This window comes from Channa argus, chromosome 18 (assembly GCF_033026475.1).
Source record: "Channa argus isolate prfri chromosome 18, Channa argus male v1.0, whole genome shotgun sequence".
NCBI classification, from domain to species: domain Eukaryota; kingdom Metazoa; phylum Chordata; class Actinopteri; order Anabantiformes; family Channidae; genus Channa; species Channa argus.
The window spans coordinates 2,221,173-2,232,575 of record NC_090214.1 but is presented as its reverse complement, the minus strand read 5'-3'; the positions used below and the strand labels follow the sequence as shown (position 1 = coordinate 2,232,575).

The following is an 11,403-nucleotide window of genomic DNA, read 5'->3' as shown; positions in this document are numbered from 1 at the left end:
CCCCGGTCCCGTCCACCTCCCTATGAGACTTTTTCTCTTCTTATATTACGTCACTAATTTTGGCCTCAAATATTGAAGCGCTGGAGTTTCTAATGACCTACACTGAAAGCTCAGAGGGTCAATCACCGCTGCAAACAGGTACCTTCAGCGTCAGCATGTAACACACAAAGCAGCACTTTTTAACGGCTCTGGAATGAGAAGGGGCTGCACATGCAGTAACTTCCAGCTCACAGACAATAAGACAGGAGACATCTGGTTTTTGAGCATTTTGTTAAATATATTTTAAATATCATGAGAGAACTTTCAACATTTAGCTGAATCCTGTAGCTGCAGGAGAAGCAAACATCACTTTAAGCAATTGTTTCTAAATGTGCAGCAGATGTTTGAAAGCAGCTCTGTGTCCACCTGTCGTCCTTAAGCTCAGTTGATCTGACCTATACTCATGTTATGTACAAAGACCTGTCGAGAGGTTTGGAGGGTCTGCTGCTCAACAGTTACCTCCACCTGCTCTACCTGGTCACATCCTACAACCTGATTTCACAGTGTGAGTCTGACTGGATGGTACAGAGGCACTGTACAATATAAAGTCCCGTCTTCACAGATGTGTGAATTTACATAAATAGCATGTTTACGTATGTAAACGTGTGTACGCACCATTTATGTTGATGCGTCTTCCCACCCACAGGTTGGACACACAAATACTGTGTCTATAATTTGTTGAGCAGAAGAATTGTGAAAAATAAAATGATAGAATGTTTGAAATAAAACAGAAAGTGAAGCAGGCCTGAAACCCTGAAGGACAAATGGACAGAAAAGTCAAAGTAATTTCACATATGATTTGATGACTTTGTTTTCGATGTTAGTATAGTTTTTAATGTCTGTTCAACTGCTCCTCAATGTAAAAGTCTAATGAGCCAATCACAGGCCAGAAACTCAAAGCATTAACACTAAAGTTCAAAGTCAGCATCAAAATGGGAGGAAAGGTGATTTAATGACTTTGAATGTGGCTCGGTGGTTGGTGCTGGACACAGTATTTCAGAAACTGTGGATTCAGGGGGATTTTCACACACAACCACCACTGGTCCCTGTCCTCCTCTGTCTGCTGCTGATGGGGACTTTCTGCTGACACAGCATCACACATCAGCTAAGACACAATGAGATATATACTATATATACTTTAATCTGAACGTCTGCAAACGTTATCTGTCATTGTTTTCACACACTCAGTCCTCAGACTCTGACTCTGCAAAGACAAAGGTCTCAACACGTCCAGGTCACAGGAACCTGCCTGAAAATGGAACCAAACCCAGTTTGGAGACTGAACAGACTGAAAGCAGCTTCATTCATCACATTCACTCAGCCTCTACATGCTGGACTTGGACTTTATTGGCGTCCTGGAGTCACTGCTGAGTTGTGTGAACTCAAATAAAAAAAGTCATTTAAGGTGCAGTGGATCAAATTGTGTATTTAAATTTGTCTCCATCATTTTTCCTGAGAGCTCATTGTTGTTGTTTCTTCACTTGATTCTGACCCACTTTCAGTCAAACTTTATTGATAGTACTCAGGTAGTTCATCTTCTCATTTCCTGTTAGTGTTGGACTTTCTGTAGGTGGGTATTTCCTGTGTGTGTTCTGTCCTGGTTGATAGTCTGAACCTGTGACCTGTTGGTAGATGCAGTGGAGCCCACATGAACATTTGCTAAGTATCACAGTGACAATGGCTTTTAGAGGATGTATTCATGAGCTTATCTGGTACCTTGAATTTGTCCACGCAACTAAACAACAGCAACTCTCTTCTGCCGGTAGACGGTAAAACTACTAGAATTGGTGGCACTAGTGTGTGATAACACATGTGCACCTACTCTCTACAGGACATGGACTAACCCCATGACAGCCATCATGTCAATCTGTAACAAAAAGTCTTCAAGCTGTTCACACAATTATCAGAATCATTAGAGTGTGATCATAGTCCAACATTTGTACCTGGGAGTTTATTTGCTGAGATTATTAATCATTTTCATGCTGGAAGTAAATGTTTTCTTGTAATGTCTACACGTGTCAGTAGAATCTATATGGAATCTATGTGTCTGATGTAGATGTGTGTAAAGGTGTGTGAGCTTATTGTTTAGCCTTTTTGTCATTTGCACCAAATTTAATCCACGTAAAGAAGTAGATGGTCTGAGGGCCACTAGTCTTTAACCTCCGACAGTAATTGAGTCATTTATCTGGTACCTGGGGAAGTGACAGATAAAAAGTGGATGTTTAATGGTTCATGTGCATAAAAATGTGTGAAATAAAGTCAGAATTCTTAAAAAACCCTTTTTCCCACTGTGTTAATCATTACTGTCATTTACCTACGAGGATTCTGTCAGTAGGACAAAGTCGACATGTTCATCAGAACCGTAAACCAGTAATGTGCTGAAACCTAGCAGTAACATCTGTGTGTGTGTGTGTGTGTGTGTGTGCCTGCAGAACAGGAGTGAAATACTGAACAAACATCAGACGTCAGATACTTTGTTCTCAGCTTCACTCTATTAAGTTGATATTTCATAAGTACAGCAGTGGGGTAGGTGGAGAAAAGAAAAAGGCCGAGATAGTTTCACTTTGATTAGTCTACATTTAACTGAGTCACAGAAAAACCAGCAGATGGTCAACAAGTTCTTTTTGTTAACACGTCTTCAGCTCCTTCAGTACCTGCATCATTTGGTGACGTCTTTGTAGCCTGTTTGAACAGGATCCCAGCAGGTAAAAATGCACTGACTTTAACTTTACAGTCGTTTGAGCAGAATCAGAAAACTGCTTATTGATGGTATTTGGACAAAACCAATACTGATAATTACATTTGTCTAGTGGCTCAGTGCAGGATCTGCTAATTCACTAGCTGCCAGTCCTCTACTGGACTGATGCGGCAGCAGCCCGGACCTACTGTGGCAATGCTCTTACTCCAAGTCACCAACACAAAGGCAGAGCAAAGAACACAAGGTGGTGCCCACGTCCCTGACATGGAGATCTGAGATCTGGAAATCCTCAGTTCACCATTCTGTTCCAGTAATTGTGTAGCTTCTGTGTTAGTGGACAGGGTACATGAGGGTTACAAACTGGGGTCCTCTGTTTTGTGACAGTCAAGATTTTGCAAGCAGGTATGATGTAGGTAAACGCTGTGTCCACAAATGTAGACGGAGCAAGAAATGATGGTTAAGATGATTGAACTTTTGCTACAGTTGCTATACTGAACAAAACTATCTGTAGTGCAAATATTATATAGTTAGACAATGTATTGATATGCTGTTTAGTTTTTATACACGTCAGAGACCAGGACGTAAAGGAGCACACACAAATTCCAATATGTCAGCAAAAAGTCACACAGCATTGCACAAAGGTGTCTGGTCTGCAAAGATCTGCATGATCACATATTGTAGATCTGCAGCTGATAGTATACTGAGCGTATACTGTGTGTTGTGTCACCTTTTAAAGCTTTCAGCTTAATGCTGAACATGGTTCCAGTTGTGGTGTTCATACACTAATATTCACTGGTGCACTGTGTGGAAATCACGTTCGAAACGCTCAGAGGATTGATGTGGATTTGCTTCCTCTTACTGTGAAACTGATCCTGGATTATTGCTGTACAGTGTCAAACAAAAAGACAGACAGAGGCTCGTATGAGGAAGAGCACTCACATTTATAGTCACACTTCACTGACATGCAGCTTTGTGAGACAAAGGTATTATGATTACTTATTTAGTTTTTATTGCAAAAAGTAACTTCTCACTATCTTCTTAGTCTTGATAGTAGTAGTGTTGCTGCTGAAATGTTTTAAGGTCCATCTAACTGCTGCAGTAAATGCTCAAATATACTGCACAACTGCAACATGTTCACAATGTGGACCTGGAAATGTCCCATAACTCTGATCCCACTGGACGAGTCTAATGCCTGAGGAAAAAAACGGATTGCTGGAGATTCCAACTTCATCTCGTGTACGTGGAAAACAAGAATTATTTAAACAGACAGGACTTAGGAGGAAATATATCTTTCAGAAGAACATATCAAGTGTGTTGTTGCATTCTCAACTTTTTCTGTAAAACACTGTCGAGTTTCCTGCAGAAGTGAGAGAAAGGAATCTTTTTATTTTTCTTTTGTACATTTGACATTAAATCTCTAACGAGGATTAAGATGTGCAACATACACATCAGATCTACCAACTCGTGAGTGAAACTACAGCTGATAAATCAATGACGGGACATTCGAGCAGCAGCCATTAACTTATTTATTATATTGAATTTACGAAAAGTAAAAGCAAAACACTTGAATAAACATTGTATTGTACATTTTTAGTTTGGTCCTATGGTTTTTGGGGGGTTGTTGTTTGAAAAGCAGTCCACTGTACACAAGGCTGATGACATTGTACCTTTGTTTTTTTTTTGATTCCTCATTTTTAAAAACACCCAAAAGCAGAGGACGTGGACGCCCCGGCACTGACGCAGGTCGGGGTAAGGCGGACAAAGCTGTGGACACGACCCCTTCACTGCAACTAAGATGCAGGGAAATCATAAGACCCAAACTTTGACTGCTACATAGAGAGGGAAGGGGAGACTGGAGGGAGGGAGAGAATCCGAAAACCATTCATCAGCCGTGTTGGCCTGTCCATGTTTTTCCATCCAGGATCCAGAACCTGGCTGAGATCTTTAAATGTGCACGACTAACTAACATGCGACTGAGTAAAGCAAAGAGCTCCAAACAGATGAGTGGGAGAATTTACACATAAGACTAGTAAAACTAGGACAATACAAAGTCTTTCATTTGCATTTGTTTGTGTGTGTCGTTAGTCTAACTCTGAGTTACTGCTACAATGCCTAAGCAGAACCGAAGCTAAGCAATGACACCGAATGTAGCAAGCAGAGCAAATGCTTTATTCACACACGGTTGGCAAAAAAGGAAGAACCGGGGAAAAAAGGTGACTAGCCCTGGTGGTATATTTGTAGCAGCAGCAGATGAACAACTTTAACACCAAGTGAAAGCAGTTGCAGGCCGTGTTTAACTTCTCCTAATTACCTGAATAAACTGTGCTGTTAATATTTGACTCTACGTGGATGTAAATATAGGCAGTGGAGCATTTGCAGCTATTCTGCCAACAGCGTCTTAATGCAGTGGCAGCATTTTTTAAAAAGATTCTACATTTTACTGCACTTATCTCACGTTCTGTGACTAGTTACTTTGCAGATTCATACTATACATTAGCAGATAAACCATAATAATAAGTATAATTATGGATTATCACAAGACTTACAAGCTGCATCTAGTCATTTTACAGATCAATAATTCTAATCCCATAGTGTAAGTGACAACTTCGCTTTTTGTTAGTAAATGTAAAGTTCTTTATAAATGAAATGAATTATTATTACTATTATTATGAATCTACCACCCAACTCCTTGTGCAGCCACTGGTAATGTCTCATTTAAATGACTGCATTGTCCTGCTACCAGCAGCACAATCAAACCCTCCAGATGATCCAGGATGCAGCAGAACAGTCCAAAAGACACATCACAGCACTGATCTCTGTTCACATCTCTACACTCTGTAGCTGCTGCATCGTTCTACCTAAACATCCTCACCCAGGTCCACAATCTCTTTCCACTGTGCCAACAAACAGCATCTCCTGGTCCCTGCACCACACAGCAGAAGATCCCAAGCAAAAAATCAGCAGCCTCTGTCCAAAGAGTGAAACAATAAAAGACACAACTCTTCCACAACCTAGAAAATATATAATCTACTATAATCTGCTGGAGCATTCACAGTGAAACTGCTCCTCTTCCTGGAGTCAAAGCCTGATGACCCTCCCTCTTCTTCCTGCTCTCAAACACAGTGAGCTCCACTCTGTCCATATATGTCCTTGTTCCCTCCCCTTCAGATCTACAGTTTGAAGATGGGTGTAACCAACATGTGGTGAAGTGTACGAGCTGACAGCTGCACAAACACATGATGATTAGATCAGAGCTCAAACTAGGTTCAGAGAAAGTGAAAGTCAGACAGTCGTTGCTGCTGAGAGGTGAAATGGCTCAGAAAGGAGTTCACCAAGACACGATTTCTTGTTCGATCTGTCTGGATCTACTGAAGGATCCGGTGACTATTCCCTGTGGACACAGCTACTGCATGAAGTGTATTAAAAGGTTCTGGGATGAAGAGGATGATAAGAAACTCCACAGCTGCCCTCAGTGTAGACAGACCTTCACACCGAGACCTGTCCTGGTGAAAAACACCATGTTAGCAGTTTTAGTGGAGGAGCTGAAGAAGACTGGACTCCAAGCTGCTTCTGCTGATCACCGCTATGCTGGACCTGAAGATGTGTCCTGTGATGTCTGCACTGGGAGAAAACTGAAAGCTCTCAAGTCCTGTCTGGTGTGTCTGGCTTCTTACTGTGAGAATCACCTCCAGCCTCATTATGAATCTCCAGCTTTTCAACAGCACAAGCTGGTGGAGCCCTGCAAGAAGCTGCAGGAGAACATCTGCTCTCGTCATGATGAGGTGATGAAGATTTTCTGCCGTACTGATCAGCAGTGTATCTGTTATCTCTGCACAATGGATGAACATAAAGACCACGACACAGTCTCAGCTGTAGCAGAGAGGACTGAGAGGCAGAGAGAGCTCGAGGGGAGTCGACAAAAACTCCAGCAGCGAATCCAGGACAGAGAGAAAGACGTGAAGCTGCTTCAACAGGAGGTGGAGGCCATCAGTCTCTCTGCTGATAAAGCAGTGGAGGACAGTGAGAAGATCTTCACTGAGCTGATCCGTCTCATGGACAAAAGAAGGTCTGATGTGAAGCAGGAGATCAGATCCCAGCAGGAAACTGAAGTGAGTCGAGTCAAAGAGCTTCAGGAGAAGCTGGAGCAGGACATCACTGAGCTGAAGAGGAAAGACGCTTCACTGGAGCAGCTCTCACTCACAGAGGATCACATCCAGTTTGTCCACAGCTACCCCTCACTGTCAGCACTCAGTCAACCTACAGACTCATCCAGCATCAACATCCGTCCTCTGAGATACTTTGAGGATGTGACAGCAGCTGTGTCAGAGCTCAGCTCAGCTACAGGACGTCCTGAAAGACACATGGACAAACGTCTCACTGAGACTGACTGAAGTCGATGTTTCACTACCACCAGCAGAACCCAAGACCAGAGCTGAGTTCTTAAAATATTCATGTGAAATCTCACTGGATCCAAACACAGCAAACACACGTCTGATATTGTCTGAAGGAAACAGAAAAGTAACAATGTTGAGTGAAGAACAGTCTTATTCTCCTCATCCAGACAGATTCACTACATGTAATCAGGTCCTGAGCAGAGAGAGTCTGACTGGACGTTGTTACTGGGAGGTGGAGTGGACAGGGACAGGAGTTGATGTAGCAGTTGCATATAAGAATATCAGCAGAGCAGGGAACTGGAAGGAAATTGGATTTGGAAACAATAACAAATCTTGGGCATTAAATTGTTTCCAAAACAAATATGTTTATTATCACAACAACATCCAAACTCTCGTCTCAGGTCCTCAGTCCTCCAGAGTTGGACTGTACCTGGATCACAGAGCAGGTATTCTGTCCTTCTACAGCGTCTCTGAAACCATGACTCTCCTCCACAGAGTCCAGACCACATTCACTCAGCCTCTACATGCTGGACTTGGACTTTATTGGCGTCCTGGAGACACTGCTGAGTTGTGTAAACTCAAATAGAAACAAGTAATTTAAGGTGCAGTGGATCAAAATGTGTATTTGAATTTGTCTCCATCATTTTTCCTGAGAGCTCATTGTTGTTGTTTCTTCACATGTTTCTGATCCACGTTCAGTCAAACTTTATTGATAGTACTCAGGTGGTTCATCTTCTCATTTCCTGTTAGTGTTGCACTTTCTGTAGGTGGGTATTTCCTGTGTGTGTTCACACATGAACATCACTGCTCAGGATTAGTTCTGTTTCCCGGAACTGACAATTGTCGAGATGAAAATAAAAACTCTGAATATTTGTGTTGGTGTCATTTTCATGTGTTGTTTCTTTCCCTCTGCACTGACTTTACCAGAGAAACAGAGGAGGTGTTTTATTCATTATGGCCACTGTACAGCAGTGAGGTAGGTGGAGAAAAGAAAAAGGCCGAGATAGTTTCACTTTGATTAGTCTACATTTAACTGAGTCACAGAAAAACCAGCAGATGGTCAACAAGTTGTTTTTGTTAACACGTCTTCAGCTCTTTCAGTACCTGCATCATTTGGTGACGTGTTTGTAGCCTGTATGAACAGGATCCCAGCAGGTAAAAATACACTGACTTTAACTTTAAGGATGTTCAGAGAATTATCATTATGGCTTGAAGAAAGTGTTGTTTTTCTCATTTTTACACACAAGCATTGTCCTAAGTCCCAGAAGACGTCACTTACTGCTGCTTTGCCGACTTCCAGCTGCTGTAAACGTGATCTTCCTCAGCGTTGGCCGACGTTCCTCCTCTCTAATCCCTACAGCTGTGCTCTCTATGTTCCTTATCCCTGCACAAGCTCCCTGTGTTTTATCTAAGTAAATTAGCTCCTGACAGTATCTGTGATGTTCCTGAAGCCTTCCCTCAGGACTCCAGTGTCCAGTGTGATGCTGAAGAACTGTGAGAACGTCTCTGGGATGATCTGCAGGACAAGGACACAAACATGGTAACTACCAGTGGTGGGAAGTAACAAAGTAAAAAGATTCTCATCTGAGAAACAGCAGCTAATGAAGTTTTTGACACTCGAGTTTTAAAAGTTCAGATGATCATTAGTAGAAATATTTATTGTGCATCCAGAGGTTCCTCACTTTTCTCTAAGAGGATTTTAAACAGCTACAGAGAGAACAGCTACAGCAACCTGATGCATGTTGGGGAATTGTTGGGTTCTCTTTATACATCTTTATAATCTTGACTTTATTCTGTAAAGTGCCCTGAGATGACTTTGTTGTGAATTGGCGCTATATAAATAAAGTTGAATTGAATTGAATTGAAATTGAATTAAAAACACTGTGTTTGCCCCAATGGAGAACAGCTACAGCAACCTGATGCATGATGATGAAGAGGGCGTCCTGAGTCTCATCCTGTCCCTCATTGGATTAAATGTAAATCCACCTGCTGCTGTTTTTTTCTTCTCCTCTCCTTTAACCAGACGTGTTAAACTGTGCAGCTGTTTTGTTGCAGATCACCACCTCCCTGCATCAGATGAAGGAGTTTCTGAGCAAGACGCTGCTGTACGTCCAGCAGCAGCAGCTGTGTGTGGAGAAGAGTCTGTGGGAGGTGGTGCAGCAGAGTGTGGAGCTCCTGAGGGAGAAGGATCTCATCACTGGGACTTCAGACGGCCAAACTCTGCAGGTCACCAAGCTGGACACAGCTGCTTCTAAAGGTCAGCAACTATAAATCACTCTGGGGACTTTGAATCAAAGGTCAAACAGGGTTGGAAGTACTCTGATCTTTACTTTACTGTACAAGTAAAAGTCCTACATTCAAAAAATTACTAAAGAAAAAGTACAAAAGTACCATCAGAAAAATACATTTATCATCATGCAGTATAGCTACTTTTCAGTATAATATATTATTGGAGTAACTAGTGATGAGAACCATCATATAAATCACAAAGTGTGATGCTGATCCACAGTCAGTGGTCACATCATTAGTTACTCCAATGTTCACTTTTTGTTAACATTTTCTCTTCAAATTGCTGCTTCGTGTGTCCTTTGCCGTATTATATTGGACGCTGCAGGAGCGACACCTTTTCACGTGACAGGAACAGCTTCATATGCACAAAAAACTACGTTAGGGTCGAGAAAACAGCTTAATGGTAACTTTACGGCACAAAACCACGTTGTACAATCATCAATAGAGCGAACAACATCTCGCACTAGAGTCGAACCCCCGGTCCCGTCCACCTCCCTATGAGACTTTTTCTCTTCTTATATTACGTCACTAATTTTGGCCTCAAATATTGAAGCGCTGGAGTTTCTAATGACCTACACTGAAAGCTCAGAGGGTCAATCACCGCTGCAAACAGGTACCTTCAGCGTCAGCATGTAACACACAAAGCAGCACTTTTTAACGGCTCTGGAATGAGAAGGGGCTGCACATGCAGTAACTTCCAGCTCACAGACAATAAGACAGGAGACATCTGGTTTTTGAGCATTTTGTTAAATGTATTTTATATATCATGAGAGAACCTTCAACATTTAGCTGAATCCTGTAGCTGCAGGAGAAGCAAACGTCACTTTAAGTAATTGTTTCTAAATGTGCAGCAGATGTTTGAGAGCAGCTCTGTGTCCACCTGTCGTCCTCAAGCTCAGTTGATCTGACCTATACTCATGTTCTGTACAAAGACCTGTCGAGAGGTCTGGAGGGTCTGCTGCTCAACAGTTACCTCCACCTGCTCTACCTGGTCACATCCTACGACCTGATTTCACAGTGTGAGTCTGACTGGATGGTACAGAGTCACTGGACAACGCAGAAGAATTGTGAAAAATAAAATTAAAGAATGATTGAAATAAAACTTACTAATGCAACTGCAAGGGGGCACAAGCCAGTGTCTTCTTGTGTCAGTCCCAAGTCTGGATAAATGCAGAGGGTTGTGGCAGGAAGGGCATCCGACTTAAAACACATGCCAAATCAAACATGCGAATCGTGACAATGACTTCCATACCGGATCGGTCGGGGCCCGGGTTAACAACGACCGCCACCGGTGCTGTTGACCTACAGGGTGCTGTTGACCTACAGGGAAATTGGACTACTGTTGGTCGAAGAAGAAGAGGAGGAAGGTGTGTTCGTAGGCAGAGAGAGAAGAGGAAAGCTAAGAATGTAGGACTGACAGTAGGGACTTTGAATGTTGGTACTATGACAGGGAAGACTAGAGAGTTTACATTACATTTCCATGTAGTCATTTAGCAGACGCTTTTATCCAAAGCGACTTACAAGTGAGGTACAAGGCAGCAAAAATCTAAGTCAAGGAGAAAACATCAAAGCAAAGTCCTATCAGAAAAGTGTTCACAGTTCACGAGATAAAAGTGCAAGAGAGCAAAAAGTTTTTTTTTTTTTTTAAAGATTTAAGTGCATAGGAAGATGCGGAAGAGTTCAGTCTTCAGCAGTTTTTTGAATATTGGGAGAGAATCGGCTGAGCGTGCAGTGTTTGGTAGCTCGTTCCACCATCGTGGGTTCATTGCGCTGAACAGTTTTGCTTGGTGTCTTCTATGCGGTGCTGGGACCACCAGACGTCGTTCGTTGGCAGACCGCAGCGGGCGAGAAGGATTGTAGACTTGAATGAGTGAGTTGAGGTAAGCGGGAGCTGTCGAGTTAACAACCCTGTAAGCAAGAGACAGAGCTTTGAACCTGATGCGAGCAGCTACAGGAAGCCAGTGTAGAGATGTAAAGAGTGGT

The 11,403-nt window shown here is 42.4% G+C and overlaps 1 pseudogene; it reads left to right on the top strand.

The window, feature by feature from the left end:
- Positions 1 to 6,035: 6,035 nt before the first annotated feature.
- On the top strand, positions 6,036 to 8,635 carry LOC137103919 (E3 ubiquitin/ISG15 ligase TRIM25-like; annotated as a pseudogene).
- Positions 8,636 to 11,403: the final 2,768 nt, after the last annotated feature.